The 16,796-nt window shown below is 37.6% G+C and overlaps 3 long non-coding RNA genes across 4 annotated transcripts in view; 1 reads left to right on the forward strand and 2 right to left on the reverse strand.

The window, feature by feature from the left end:
* The window catches only part of LOC145735657 (uncharacterized), a 261,472-nt gene that overhangs the window by 101,239 nt on the left and 143,437 nt on the right, over positions 1-16,796 (reverse strand). The window lies entirely within an intron of this gene.
* On the reverse strand, positions 709-1,398 carry LOC145735698 (uncharacterized). The gene is made up of 3 exons (XR_014179744.1): positions 1,266-1,398; positions 1,048-1,202; positions 709-992 (listed from the first exon to the last, which is right to left on the reverse strand). It is a non-coding gene; the product is annotated as an uncharacterized LOC145735698 (long non-coding RNA).
* LOC145735188 (uncharacterized) lies at positions 1,319-2,221 on the forward strand. The gene is made up of 3 exons (XR_014179599.1): positions 1,319-1,639; positions 1,786-2,082; positions 2,143-2,221. It is a non-coding gene; the product is annotated as an uncharacterized LOC145735188 (long non-coding RNA).

Genomic DNA, 16,796 nt, shown 5'->3' on the forward strand with positions numbered 1-16,796 from the left:
CTACAAGAGATATGTAGACGACATCTTTTGCATCTTTAATGGCACTTTGCCTGAGCTCCACCAATTCTTTGACTTTCTTAATACCCTGCATAATTCTATTACGTTCACTATGGAACTAGAGTCTTCACAATCACTGCCCTTTCTCGACATTTTGATTTCCAGAGTAGACAACAGAATTGAGTTCTCAATATACCACAAACCCACTAGCACAGATAGTATCATCCCTTTCTCCTCTAATCACCCCTTTTCTCAAAAGACTGCCTCCTTGAACTGCTTTTTCCACAGATTGTTTAGCATACCCCTGCTGGAGCCCAGCTTTAACAAGGAACTTTCATGGATCAGAACGGTGGCTACCAACAATGGTTTCCCTCCTAGTTTAGTTAACAAAATCTACTACAACCACTTCAAGAAATTTGTCAACAAAAGGCTCACAATTGGAGAGCATGACACTGAGACTAGATACTTCTCAATACCTTACTTGGGGCCTTTTTCTCTTGGTTTCAAGTCCCTGTTCAAGTCCTATGGCATCTCCATCTGCTTTAAAGTATCACACTCTGCATCCCGTTTCCTTGTCAACTCCAAAGATCCAACCCCGCTCCTTAATAAATCTGGTGTTTACCAGCTCTCTTGCTGCACAGCCAACTGTGAAGCTGTCTACGTTGGTCAAACAGGTAGAAAATTTGCAACTCGAATACATGAACACAAGAGAGAGTTTGAAAAATTTATTAACAACCCAAATTTGAACACTAGCTACATGAAATCACTATTTTCACGCCACCTTCGCCTTAATAACCATACTTTCAACGTTGATGAGGGCTTTAAGCCCCTCCATTTCTGTGGAAAAGGCAATCTGCTGGACCTTCTGGAGGTCCTTGAAATCCACAAGGCTTCATCCAACGATAGGGTGGTCTGCCTTAATGACCAGCTTAGACATAGCTCCACTCCTTTCTTCAGATCCCTCAATTTCTAGTTTCCCAGACTTTCCCGCCCCCCTACATTAGATTCCCCCCATTTACCCTTAATCAATACCCACTGTTTGATACTTACGTTTGCTTCGCCTGTGCTCAAGAACGGTGTTTAATCTGTGCTTCTGTGTCCCCAGGTTGAAGGTTGCTCATTGCTTAATGTTAATCTAATTTTAATTTTGGTTTTTTCTTTCTTTGCTTTCATTTGTTGATTAACCATTGTATTATTTGTAAAACCTATAATTAGGCCGTAGGATAATTAGTGTTAAGTGCTAATTTAACCTAACTTTATTTGTTTACACTGTATTGTTTTGATGAGTGGACCGATCACACATGTATTGTCTGCTGTCAGCTGTCTGTCATGTCCGGCTCTGGGGGTTTTTGACCTTTTCAGTTCTCTAGGGGATTTGGTTTTTCGGTTTTTTCGAATTTGGCAATATGTTGCTGCCCCCTAGACTTCCGCTTCCTGCAACCTGCCCTTGGCGTGGGTTGGAAGCCATTTTGGCCACTCCATGTCCTGCTGCACCCAAGCCATGTTGCCCTGCACGGTCACACCTCCACAGTGACAAAGGGAAAGTCGCCCTCATTTTAATTTGTTTAATGTTGAACTTGTGAGTGTCCACCGCGGTTTTTTGTTGTGTGACGTCCCTTTCGTGTCCATTTGGTCTCCTCAGGTAAGATATGCAGTTTAGCCCCCCCTTTTTGACTTACCCCCCTTTTTGACTTATCTTCATTTTATCTTTTGACCTTAATTTATCTCCCCCCATTACATATACACCCCTTCAGGACATCCTATTTCTACTCATGCTTTTTATTACAGATAGACATGCAGTTTTTACATCATTCAACTTCTTCGGGTTTTGATTAAAAAGTTTTTTCCCCTTAAAGAATAAAAACTGAGCTAGTAACTTCACTTTTTGACATCAACACTGGGTTTTGATTAAGTTTTTTTCCCCTTTGAGAATAAAAAACGGAGCAACCTGTCACCTCTATACCAGAACTGGGTTTTTGATCAAGGTTTTTTCCCCCGTGCAGAATAAAAAACCACCTTGGTACATTTGGGTTCAGCTGTCCCCCCTTTTAGAATGACAGTCAGCAGACTAGTGATCTAGTTAAGGTAGGCTTCCATATCCTTAGTTTTTAAAAGTTTTTAATTAACACACTGTATAACTTACAGCCTCTGAAGATGGGTGTCTGAATACACCCGAAACATGTTAGGAAATTAACAGCCTTTTTAATAAATATTTGTGGAGATCGACTCTGAGTTTTGATTTCACTTATAATAAAAAGATGATTAGCAAAACACTTAAAGGGGTAGATGAGGACCGTCACGTAGGCCATCTTTTATTATTAATTGATTTCAACACTGTTCCTAATAGTTTTAGAATAGTGCGATCAACCCTATTAAAATGTAACCTTTTCCCAAATATTTTAATATGCTTTATTACTAGTTATCGCATAAATCTGTCATATTAATTAAGCTATTTTTCGGTCGATTAGGTTTGGTTGCCCTTTTAATTACTTTTATCACTTAAAGGCCACTAATAAATCTGTGCCGTTTAGAAGTATAGTCATTTGCGTCCGATAGGCATTTGGGTTTTTGCGCGTCAGGAATTCCAGATAGTACTGAGGTTGGTTAAAAGTAACGACACGGTTATATTCGGTTTGGAGGCGAAACTGGTAGCCTTTGGGTTGTTGTGTGTGCAATTATACTAGGGATAAGTGAATACATTTGCCTGGTACTAGGTGAGGGCTTATTCTTATTTTTTATTGTAATGAAGTTGTCCTAAGTTCGTTTTTCCATTTAGTTTTGTTTCCGCTGAACGCTTAACACCAAATAAACGGCCATTATACCTAGATCTGCGTTTTCATTTCGCTGTTGGTTTTCTGGGCTGGATTTCGAGTCCACATCGCAAATACTCCGAAAGCAACCTGCTACAAATCTAATAAGATTCCCTTTCGGCAAGAGCACATAACCTATTTTCCCAGATATCAAGAAGTATAAAAATCGACCCTATCGCCAGCTCTATGCATTCTAATCCTTTGAGAAGTTCTGTACGGTCAGTCCCCCGACACTTGTAATTCATATTTTTAATAAAAGTCATTTAGTGTTTGTGCCAGTTTTATTTTCCAAGAGGATCCCAACAAATTGTTTTATGTTTAATAATTATCATTATACACTTTAGTAAACGGCATTGCTCATCAGTGAATCAGTATGTATTATATAGTGTCTTTGTAAAGTACGTACTGCATAAATTTGATGAAATGGAAGGGACTTAAGTATCGTTTATAAAACAAAATTTAATTTTAGTTATAGTATTAATATTAGGACTAAGAATAGAATCTATGCTTAAGACCAAAGAAGTTTATAATAAAAATAATTTAATTTTAGTATTAGTAATAACCGAATTCACTTAAAACCCAACATTTTTTATGGCTAATACTAAAATTGCCTTTTTCGCACCTGCAGTATGGTTAACCTGGCATTGAGAGATGAATATTATCACAAAAGTGATAGTTTTTAGGTACCCGATTTTATTAACTTTTTCGTTTTTGTTTTGGGTTCCAGTTTAAAGAAAAAGGATTGCAGCTACAAGCTACAACTTTTTATGAAATATTTACTATTTATATACTGGCACTTGTCAGTCTATATGTCATGTAATCTTCTTCTTCATGTGCCCTATCCGCTGCGGACGTTGGCTATTATCATGGCAATTCGGATCTTGTTCGCGGCGCTTCTGAATAGCTGAACAGTCGTGAGTCCGAACCACTGTCGCAAGTTGTGGAGCCACGAGTGCCTTCTCCTACCAGGACCTCGTTTGCTATCCACCCTACCCTGGATCACTAGCTGCAGCAGGCCGTATTTTTCGTGTCTCATTATATGCCCTAGGTATTCGAGCTTCCGTCGTTTAATTGTGAAGACAATTTCTTTTTCTTTTCCGATTCTCCGTATGACTTCTATGTTGGTAATGTGGTCGGTCCAAGATATTCGGAGAATGCGTCGATACGTCCACATCTCAAACGCCTCCAGTCTTTTCATCAATGCTTCGGTCAGTGTCCACGCCTCCGCACCATACAGCAAGACAGAGAAGACATAGCACTTGACTAGTCTTATTTTTAAGGAGAGCGATAAGTCCCTGCTTGTGAACATGCTTCTCATGCTGTTGAATGACGCTCTAGCTTTCTCTATTCTTGATCGGATCTCTGTGGATTGATCCCATTTTGCATTTACTGTCGTGCCAAGGTAAGCATATGAATCTACATGATTGATAATTTGGTTGTTTAACATTAGTTGTTGAGGCGGTTGCTGGCTTTTGCTTATTAACATCCATTTTGTCTTGCTCAAGTTGAGGCTTAGACCAAATTCCGAACTCACATCATTAACCCTTTCCATTAACTGCTGCAACTCTTCGACATTACTTGCAAGTATGACTGTATCATCGGCGTATCTGATGTTATTGATTAGTTCCCCATTTATTTTGATACCCTCTCTGGCGTTTTCTAATGCTCTTCTAAATATTTCCTCGGAGTAAATATTAAAAAGGAGAGGAGATAAAACGCAGCCTTGACGCACGCCCTTCTTGATCTCGATATTTCCAGTGAGCGAGTTGTCTATTTTCACCTTTGCGCACTGTCCCCAGTAAAGGCTCTTTATGATCCGAATGTCCCTATCGTCGATGCCAGCCTTTCTAAGGATTTCCAGCAGTTGCTCGTGTTTAACATTATCGAATGCTTTGGAGAAGTCAGCAAAGCACACGTATGCGTCCTTGTTCATATCTCTGCATCGTTGGATAAGTACTTGCAGGCTAAAAATTGCTTCTCTTGTTCCAAGGGCATTTCGGAATCCAAACTGGGATTCGCTAATATTTGACTCGCATTTATTGTATATTCTTCCATGAATGATCTTGGTGAAAATCTTGGTGATATGATTTATTAGGATAATAAGGCGGTGTTGATCACAAAGTTTCGCATTAGTTTTCTTCGGTATGGCTACAAAGGTTGACTGCAACCATTCCTCAGGGATTTCCCCCCTGTTGTAAATGCTGTTAAAGAGAGCAGTGAGTGTGTCCAGAAACTGATTGTCCATCCTGCAAAGGATCTTTAATAATTCACCGCGTACGTTATCGGGACCTGGTGCCTTGTTATTTTTAAGGGATAAAATGGCATTTTCGACTTCTGATTTGAGTATAGCTGGTCCTGTATTTGCTCTCCCCGCCGTGCAAACGTGAGAGCGATCCGAATCAAATAGTTGTTCTACGTATAGTTTCCAGGTTTCCAAAACTTTTGAGGGCTCCGACACAAGACTTTCATTTGCGTCCATTATGCTCATAGATGAGCTACGACTCTTATGCTTGTTCGTCAGTTCCCTTATTTTTGTGTGCATATTGTGGTAATCATATTTCATCTCGCATCGTTCGATCTCTGTACATTTCTCAGACAACCATTTTCCTTTAGCCTCTCTAATCTTTGTTCTTATCGTATTGTGCGTCTTCCGATATTCTGCTTCGTTTTTGTTCTTATGTTGTCGTCTTTCCTCCATCATGTTGAGTATTTCATCGGTCATCCATTCTTTTTTCTTCACCTTGTCCCGTTTTAAGTAGGTTGTGCATGTTGCTTGGATAGTATATTTTATTTTGTCCCATTTTTCTCTTATGTCTGTTGTGTTCTCATTGATGTCTTTAATTTCATCACTTAGGTGTTCCCGTACCTGCTGTTCAATGCTGGGGTCATAGAGCTTCTTTATGTCTATTGTGTTATTGAGAACTTTTTTCTCTAGACGTTTCAGTCTCACATCAAGTCTGCAAACAACTGGATTATGGTCCGAGAGGACATCAGCACCCGGATATGTTTTCGCTGATTTTATTGCGTTTTTAAATCTTGTTGGTACAGCAATGTAGTCGATTTGGTTTCTTATGATGTTCTCGGGTGAGTCACCTGGAGACTTCCAAGTGTAGATTCTACGATCAGGAAGCTTAAAAAGCGTATTGCTTAGCAGCATGTCATGCTCTTGACAGAAGCGGACAAGACGGTCGCCCCTGTCATTTCTTTCTCCAAGTCCGAAGCCTCCTACCGCATTATCCACCCTGCCTTTACCAACTTTGGCGTTGAAGTCACCCGTTATGAGTGTAATTTCACGCTTCTTAATCATCTTAATCACACTCTCCAGTTGTGCATAGAATTCCTCGATAGTTGCCTCGTCTTTGTCAGCAGTTGGTGCATATATCTGTATGATGTTGAGATCTATCGGGTTTGCTTGTATTTGTAGAAGCATAATTCTGTCCGAAAAAGGGGTGAAGGACTTGACTGCCGCCTTAATACGTGGCGTGACTATTATTGCAGTGCCATTCCTATGTTGTAAGGTGTTATTTCCAGAATGGTAAATTGTGTGCTCGAGTATCTTACATTCTCCAGAGTTAGGCCAGCGTGTTTCACTGATTCCCAATATATCTATTTGCAGCCTGTTCATCTCTTTCATGTCATGTCATGTAATAACCTCCATAAACTTATCATTTATAATCACCTTCAATTTTTACAGTGAATACTAATACCTACTACTACTTAAACTAAATTTTGTTCTATAAAGTGGGCTTTACTTTTTGCAAAAACACTTGAAACCTTATTTTTATAGAAGGTTTTGGATTCTACAAACAATTCTTAACATATTTCATGCACCATACTCCATACTGATATTCAATTGTTTTTAAACAAATGTCAAATACACTTTTCAAAATTATAGGTCCCACAACTTTTATATAAAAAAATCGAAAAAAATTAAATCAGCTGTTCAAAATGAACTCTATGGACAATAACCAAGACGGTTTATTATCTTTTTAATTTTTTTTTTAAATGTCATCAATAATTTTTGGGGATGTTAATCTGATTTACGGAAAATTATTGGTTTCAAATTATCAATATTTACAGGACAATTGTGGTACAAGTTGCATGGAACAATACTTAGAATTGGTTGTTACTGGGATCCAAATTATAGAATAATAAATAAGTGTTGCCATTTGAAAGATCAAAAATATTTTAAATACCCAGTTTTGGGCCCTGTTCTCTTCAATTCCAATTCATATAACACAAGCAGCGGTTATTAAAATTAAAAACATAGGGGTCCGAAAATTTTTGTGAACAGTTAATATTTTTAATTTTATTATTATAGGCAGTATGCATGTTACAAAAGCACTGTGTGTAGTGTTCTCTAAATGCATGTTTGGAGGAACAGTAATAATCTAATTCATATAAGTGTCAATTCTTTATGATGGCTACAAAATTTGCTTATCTAGTACTATAATTTTATTTTTTTACCACTTTAATCAATGGCACCTTCTGGAGGCACTTTTTTATGCTCTTCAAGAAAATAGTTTTAGTTTTCAGCCGAGACGTTACTTTTTTAGATACCAACATCAACTTCAAATTTTCAAATATGGACCTCAACTTTTTATTGAGTTTTTTAGTAGCCACAGACCTTCTGAAACTAATGATGTGTCACACTTGTCAAAAAAATATACCTAGTGTACTCGTATTATGTACTTGGTATTTTAAGATTTTTTAAAAAAATCAAGCAATTGAAATTGATATGTTGTCATAATGAGTACATAATTTAGTTTTATATAATTTAATAATTAGGTTCATTGCTCCTTCAAAAAAGAGAGAAGGTTTCTTATGGTACTTTTCATTTATTTAAAAAAAATGTTTTTGGTTCGTTATTTATTTTTCAGATACTCACATGTTTGAATTCGAGGTTGAGTTTTCAAATGGCAACACTTCTTTATTATTCTATAATTTGGATCCCAGTAACAACCAATTCTAAGTATTGTTCCATGCAACTTGTACCACAATTGTCCTGTAAAATCAAGTAAATGTATATTTTTTGAAGGACATAGAGCCTGCTGGTCCAGGTAAGATTAAAATGCCAATTTCATACTTAACCTATGTATTTAACCCTGCTGATGCATCATTATTACACATTTTTCTCGCCTGGCATTTTTTAAGTATAGCTCAAGTAACAAGTTAGGCCTATCTTACAGATCTGTATCTGGTATATTGTCACGTTTAATTTATGAGCCCTTCTGGGTTCATCAATTAAACTGACTCACGACGTTAAACGTCGCGCCGGGATCTCAGTTTTAAGAATGGAATCAAACACTGAGTTTTCTATTAAACACTTAAATCTATTAACCAAACATTTATAAATGGATTGGTACAATACAGTCATAAACTAACACACTAAAAGTTGATAATTCAACAATTGTACTTACATGAATACATAAGCTAAGGACTTAGCATTTTCTGGCAGCTGGCTTAGTCACTTTCGTGTTGGAACAATTCTGGAGAATGGACTACTTAACTTGATCTTCTTTTCTCGAGGAGAGTCGACATCTCGACTTGTTGGTTCAGCTGGTCGCACTACTGTCGATTGGTTAACACTCTTCCAATACCGCTGAAATCGGCGTATTTTATACCCGATCGATCGGCTGACGTAGTTTGTTATTGTTCGTCGCCTGTTTTTCATATTTCTGTAAAGCAGGTGGTGGTGACTCATCATTCATACGATGCACTAGGTGCATCCTGGTGTGACCTTGCCTCGTGCGCTTAATATTTCTTAATCCTCAAATACTCTTATGTATGTTTTTAAGTCAGTAAGTCCATCTTTTGAATTAATGGATTTTCCATTCGTGACATATGCCTCCGCCCCAGAAAAACTGGTCCCCAGTTTTATATGAACAATAATTAAAATTTTTAAACAAAATAAAAATATATCGTTTAGCCTAATACAAATTTAAAGGTAACATTTGTACATACGAAGGCAAAATGGTTAGTAGGTTTACATATGTGAGTATTCCATAGTACTCAGTTAAGTTTGTCCAAGAACACTGGTTACAATCATTTCTTAACACAAAGAAGTAGTAGTCCATATTCTTTCAGTGGAGTCGCAAGAGTACGTCACGACCGCATTGTTTATGACTTAGTGCTCTGTGGGACCGCATATTTTTGAATGAAAATCGCAACTGAATTTAGTTTATAACGCTATATAAGTGTTGTTATGATGAAACCTCACGTTAATGAGATTTCAACATTTTTCAATTAGATAGCTCAAGGTCGTGGATTAATTGCATGAGTTCATAACTAGCTATAGATGAACACACTTGGATATACTGCAGGAAATCAAACGAACCACTCGTTGTATATGTACACGTGTATATTACAAATTAAAATAACTACAATACTTACAAAAATTTACAAAATATTTATAAAATTTACAAAAGTTGCCACAAGAAAGTTGAAAACAAAAAAAAAAATTAAATTTGAAATAAATTAAAAAAAAAAAAACAGGAAAAGTTTTCCCAGTGCCAAACTGTAATTGACTGCCCTTACCAGTTGTCAAAGACGATGTTTGGGTCCTGGAACCTCCAGTATCCTCTTCCCAGTAGTCAGTAGTGGCGACCGCTGATTTCCAGGCAGGAAATGGGGTCCAGAGACTGGTGACAGGTACCTAGGGCAGAAAACAGCAGAACACCAGGGAAAACGAACAAACAGCTTCAACACTTGTTCCGGCAACCAAAAAGGTGACCAGAGGTGGTGACAAGTGTTGAAGTTGTTTAGAGCAAACTCATATTAACCTAAAAAAAATAAAAATAAAACAAAATGAAATTAAATAAAACTAGTGATCAAGTGAGGAATCGTGGTGGTTCGACTCTGACCTTTCTAAACCTCTGTGGCCGGTGATCGGCTTTCCCAACACGTGGGCTGGTCCGGAAAACTCTGGACAAAGCAGTCCCGGTCAGGCTGATTCAACCCCCGATTGAAATGTTCTCCGGTCGGAAAAATCCCCGGATCTCTGGTCAGAAAACCCTCAGATTTCCGGTCAGAAAGCCCTTAGATTTCCGGTTGGAAAGTGTCTTTAAATCTCCGGTTGGAAAAGTCCACGGGAAATGTGGAAAAAATTAAAGTTATTGTTGCCTGGGAAACAAACTTCAGCACCTGAAACAATTAATTTTGAGGGACAAATTATATCTGACCATTTGTCAATTGCCCAGAGCTTTAACAATTACTTTCTTGAGAGCATTGATGTTATCATTAGTAACATTCCTGACTCTGCTTTGATGGGGGAGCTTCCGGTGGCAGCTCCTTGTGTAGCTGAGAAATTTGATCGGTTTAAATCTTTGTCCATGACAGATCTGAAACGTATCTTGAATGATTTGAAGGACGTTGGGGGGGGGACGAGTGGAATCTCCAAACGTATTTTGTGTGATGTTTGTTGTGTGGCTGCTGATAGGCTTTTGGATGTTGTGAATACATCTCTGATAAATGGTGTTTTTCCCGATGAGTGGAAGGTGTCAACGGTTTTTCCCGTTCCCAAGGTTGCGGGCACTGTTCTCTGCGGTGAGTTCAGGCCTATAAACACTGTAGAAATTTATGAAAAGGTTTTGGAGTTGGCTGTTAAAAAGCAAATACAAGAGCACTGTGATATAAATAATATTATAACAAAAAATCAGTCGGTATTTCGAGAACGCCACTCATGTGAAACTGTTGTTGTCAATATGTGTGACATCTTTAAAAGAGAGTTGGATAAGGGTAATTTCGTTTTGGCAGTGTTCTTAGATTTTAAGAGAGCGTTTGAGACCGTGGACAGAGGATTGTTGTTGCGTAAACTGAGTAGCATGGGCTTTGATGGTGCAGTTTTGGGATGGTTTACTTCGTATTTGCAGAACAGGAGACAAAGAGTCAAATTTCGGAATTGTTTGTCTGATGAAATAAATGTAGGGTATGGGGTGCCACAGGGAACCGTTTTGGGTCCACTGTTGTTTCTCTTATACGTAAATGACATTGTCGAGGTTGTTCGTGTTTGTAGGGTGGAACTGTTCGCAGATGATACCATGCTGTATGTTACTGGTAAAGATTTAGCATTTATGCAACAAATGATGAATAATGACTTACAGAAACTGTTTCAGTGGCTTTGTGTTAACAAGTTGTGTGTGAACACATCAAAGTCAAAGTTCTGTTTGTTTGGCAGCAAGTATAACTTAAGACATGTGAATGTGAGTAGTATAAACATAGTCATCAATAATAACGCCATCAAGCACGAGCAGCAGGTTAAATATCTGGGAGTGATTCTGGATTCCGGCCTGAAATTTCACCACCATGCAGATTACATAACGCGAAAATTTTCAAGAAAAGTTGGTTTTATTTCAAGGATAGGCAGACAGTTCTCACTCGAAACTAAGCTTCTTTTGTATAATAGCCTGGCGGCACCACACCTACAGTTTTGTTCGACCCTGTTGTATGGTTTACCTGCTTTTAAGATTAGTGCGATCCAGATTGTTCAAAATCGTGCAATGAGGACAATATTAAAGTGCAACAGATATACACCCATTTCGACGATACTCGGCGTTTTGAATATTTTACCGGTGAGACAAAAAATTTTATATGATGTGCATGTTTTTATGTTTAAAATTAAAAATAAGATGTTACCGTCGTATATTTGTGATAGATTTAAGTTTTTTAAAGATGTTCACCGGTATGATACTAGAGGTTCTGCGGATTTTATATTGTCTGATTCGTGTAAAACTGGTCAATTGTATAATTCCATGTTATATAAAGGACTACAGGAATTTAATATGTTGCCGAATCATATTAAAGATCTGAGAAGAAAAAAATTAATTAGAGAACACTTTTTGTAGTTTTTAACATTTTATATTGTGATGCCTAGGTATTTTTAAATTTATTTTAAGTTTTTATACCCTTATGTAATTGTTTTTGTATATAGCATTATGCTAAATAAATCATTATTAAATTAGTCCTTGAATCTCCGGTTGGAAAAATCTCCGAATATCCGGTTGGGCCGAACACAATGCTGTGTTGGAAAATTGGGCCGATACAAAATAATTCAAAAGAACTAACAATAAAACCAATTTACCTGTAATTCGGCCAGATGATCACGGATTAAAAATCAAATTCACACACACGCCACACGGCTCAGAAAAAAGGATCAGATGTCGGCAGTTCGGGTGCTGTAGTGGTAAAGAGACCGATATCACAAAGTGGGGTGATTAAATAGGCCACATGGCACCTGACACAAAGAAACACGACCACAAACCGACGCTTCCCCGACAAAAATCGAAACCAATCACGTGACTACGGCACCTGATAGCTTATCAGGTCACGCACCCACATTTACAACAAAATGTGCACAAAGTGCAATTGGAGGATTTAAGCGATCGGAATCGGTCTACTAGTGTAACTAGGCCCATGTACATTAAAAACACAAATCAAACGAGTTAACGGACGAAAACTCTATTTCGTACGTAACACACTCCCCTAAGTAACCAAAAAAAAATTAAACTTGTTCAATTTTTTTTTTAAGTGAAAAATCACCTCGAAACTGACCTGAAGAAAAGCAAACCAAAAGACGATAAACCACCAAAATCAAGAAAACAAATGATGGGCGCCAGTATACCATTTGAAGGAGGCATACAACCTTTCAAACGAAAATGAAGCTCATCACAGCTATGAAGTAGCTCTGAAGAGGAGAAAAAAAAAACACAAGGTACCAGTTGACTCGCTCCAGTCTCCCACTCAAACAATATTCCCAGGAGAAGTCGTCATGACCCTACAAATCTCTAACCGGTTTAAGTCCAGAAAATTAAAACGGGGTTGAACATGAAACCAACGTTGCGTAAACCTCGTTATGTGAGAGGAAACCTCATTCATTGGTCTCGGTAGAGATAAACAGAGACAGGACTCAACGCTCAGGAAAACCACAGAAAGAGAAACCAAAACAAATCACCTGGCAGGTGGAAATGAAATAAAGAAAACTAACAGGAAAGAGAAGACAATCGTCCACCAACAACAGGAAAGGTTTTTGATAGGAACCCTCTCTAGAAAACCCGAAAAATACACCGAACGGTTAGTGTATTGGTAACCACAAAAAAAAAATTAAATTTACTGGGGTGTTCCGAACGAAACCACTGACGCCAAATCTCACGTAACCAAGCAATTGGGGCTGAGGTCGAACACAGTAGAAAGTCCCCGTACTCCAGGGCCATTAAGGTACTTACAGGGACTCTAAGACTTTCCCCCCATGAACTACCCTCCCAAAAACCTTAGAGGTTAAGTGACCATGGCGGCACCCAATTCCGCTCAGCCCTTTACAACAAAGCAAAGTGGTTACAAAGTCAAATCCGGTAAAAGTCAAAATCAGGTAAATTGTCAAAACTGACAACAAGACAAAATAGAGAATAGAAAAAAAACGAAATTCCCTACATGTACGCAAGATTAAACATTAACGCATACAAGTTGCGGGGAAAAACAATTGACACAATCGAGCAAAAGAAAAATTGACTCCCTGACACTCCTAAATCGTCCCAAGAACCCTGACCACACGGTAACACTCGTTCCTGAACAAAAAACTAAGAGGAGTATCCAAAACGGGAAAAATCAATAAAGTCACAATTGAGGAAAAATATACTCCCTGACACTCCCAAATCATTCCAGGAACCCTGACCACACGGTAACACTCATTCCAGAACAAACAAATAAAGGGGAGTATCCAAAGCGGGAAAATCAATCAATTAAAGTCACAATCGAGAAAAATTAAATCCAATAATAAACAAGTCAAATTAAATTAAATTAAAAATGATACACGATGTTAAAATGTGTTATTCTGGGTAATACGGTATCCACAGAATCTTTCAATTAAACAATTGAGTATATAAGTACCCGCCACTGTCCCTTAATAATGACACTTATTGAAAAAGATGAAAAACTTGTTCATTATGGATTCAATCAATTAGAAAACATACGACCGACTCAATTCGTGTACACCTATTAAACCGGAAACGGAATTGCATACAAAGTTAGAGTCAATCCTAACAAAAACTAAATATCAATAATCAGTCAGACGAATGAGCATCAGAATGCTCAGACTCGTCACTTAAAGTCACATCCGGTTTAATGTCGGATACATGCCAATCTCCCAAATTATTTCCATCCCTGTCAACCAAACGGTATACTAAATTAGAGAGGACTTTAGAAATAGTACACGGAATGTACCTAGGTGCCAACTTGGCAGCAAAACCGTCTACTGCTTTAGATAAAACATAATTTTTCTTCCAGACCTGATCTCCAATATGATACTTAACATCTCTCTTTCGAAAATCATAACGTTGTTTACTTTGAATGTAAGATTTATGAAGTCGTTTCCGAACTTCTTCATAGATGTTAGGTAATTCCTGAACTGTATTGGGGTTATGCACTTTATCAGAAATTTCCACCTTATTGTCAGCATTATAGGTAGGTACAATAATTTTCCAATTGGAAACATTGCCATCCAAGTTGTACTTAGAAAATACATGTTTATAAAGACAGTTATTTTTCCTCTTAAAAGTCGGAAATTTATCAGGTGATTCTTGAACTTTCACTAACATGTCACGATACCATTTATCCAAAATTAGATTGGTCAAATTTAAAAACTGCAACATCTTCCAAACTTCTCGAAAGAGCATCAGCTACAGTATTGGCAACACCCTTTCTATGCACGATATTAAATGAATACTGAGATAACTTAACAATCCATCTAGCTATACGAGCAGAAGGATTTTTCATGTTATTCAACCAAACTAAAGAGGAATGATCAGTATGGACCGTAAAATGTGTCCCTTCCAAATAATATCGGAATTTTTCAATGCCAAACACAACAGCTAACAATTCCTTTTCAGTGGTTGTATATTTACGTTGACATTTGTTCAAAGTTCTACTCGCATAGGCAATAGGGTGTTCCAAACCGTCCTCCTCTTGATACAACACACAGCCAACTCCTGTGTCAGAAGCATCACACATTAAACTAAAAGGTTTGGTATAATCAGGACTGGCAAGAACAGGAGCAGTAGTAAGTGCCTCTTTAATTTTAGCAAAAGCAATGTTTGCTTCAGGGGTCCAAACAATAGGTTGACCTTTTTTACGCCCTTTCAAAAGATCTGTAATTGGACTACATAGGGACGAAAAATCCTTAAGAAACCTACGATAATAACCTATCAAACCGACAAGTCTACGAATTTGCGTAGTATTTTTAGGAACAGGGTAATCCAAAATAGCAGAAACTTTATCAGGGTTGGTCCTAAGCCCATCACGATCAACAATATAACCTAAAAATTTGAGAGACGACCTACAAAATTGACTTTTGTCCAAATTAATAGTCAAACCAGCATCCTTAAGACGCATAAATAGTTTCTTCAAAATCTCACAGTGTGTGTCAAAGTCAGGTGTGACAATAATAATGTCATCAAGATAATAAAATACATAAGGCTCTAAAGCCGGTCCTATAACCATGTCCATCAATCGACACATACTTTGGGCACTATCATTCAATCCAAAAGGTAAAACTTTATAATGGAAAAGCCCTCTACCATGCACTGCAAAGGCGGTTTTCTCTTTTGAAGTGTCATCAAGTGGAATTTGATGAAAAGCTTGCTTTAAATCAATTGAAGACAGGGATTTCGCATCACGAACCTTGGTGACAATAGAATCAATAAGAGGCATTGGATATGCACTAGGAATACTAACAGAGTTAAGCTTCCGGGCATCCAAGCACACTCTAAATGAGCCATCACTTTTTTTGACAAGTCACATAGGCGAACACCAAGGTGAATTAGAAGGTTCTATTATACCAAGCTCCAGCATTTCATCCACCTGCTCGTTAAGACACTTTTGCATTGCATATGATAATGGGTATTGTCTCTGTTTGACAGGCTTTTCATTACCGGTGTTAATGGTATGTTTAATTAAATGGGTTAAACCCAATTTATTTTTTGGTGCAATAGTTTTATACAGATCCTTGATCTTATTAAGTTCTTCAGTCTGTGTCAAAGTTAACTCTTCAGCAGACTGAATCTTATTTATAACAGACACTGAATTAAAGATTGATTGATATGACAGGTTTCTAAAATTTAATTGAATATTAAATGCTTTAAGAAAATCAATGCCCAAAATCAACTCATGTTTTAAAGAAGGAATAACTAAAATTTTCAACAGTCTGGTAACATTACCTAAAGTTATAGGAGCCCAAAAATAACCTGACACACTCTGTAAGTTTCCGTCAGCAGTAGTGACGTGAAATGACGAATCTTCGGTCAAACATAAGTCTACGTCTTTAAGTATCTGCAGACCATCAAAACCCAAAATAGAGATAGAACTACCAGTATCGATCAAAGCCAAAAACGAACAATCAGAAATTCTAACATTTAAATATGGACGGTCATCAAACGATTTTTTAGCACAAACAGGATTAACGGAAATTTCCGTGGACAAAGACCACGCACCGTCTTCAGTAACTTGACTATCACCAACAATAGGAACTTTTTTAGACATAAAAAATTTCACTTGGTCCAACCATTTATGCCAATCCAAAAGATCAGTCACTACTGACTGTCTTTTTTGTTCTCTTTCTTTTGAGAATTTTTTGTCGACCTGACAGAAGGATTGTTGGTCTTCCTGCCAGGTCTTGTGACGTTTTTTGAACAATTAGGACAGTTGGATTTCGTAAAATTTTCTTTACCACAACTGTAGCAATACAAACTCCTTTCGGCAGTACATTCAGTGTTTATATGACCGCGTTTCCTACAATTCCAACAAACCACACTGGAGGAAACAGAACTAATATTTCCAGAAAAGCCTGGCCTACTAAGATCAGGTTCCATTAAATTACCTCTATGTGTAGTTGGTCGGTACTGATTTGAAACATAGAGACTGTTCTCTATTCGTTTACACAAAGAAGTCAAGTCACTGACAGCGGTTATGTCATGCAATGCCAAAGTCCTAACATAATCCGGC

Source organism: Ips typographus, linkage group LG11 (assembly GCF_016097725.1).
Source record: "Ips typographus isolate SLU linkage group LG11, UJ_Ityp_2.0, whole genome shotgun sequence".
Classification (NCBI taxonomy): Eukaryota; Metazoa; Arthropoda; class Insecta; order Coleoptera; family Curculionidae; genus Ips; species Ips typographus.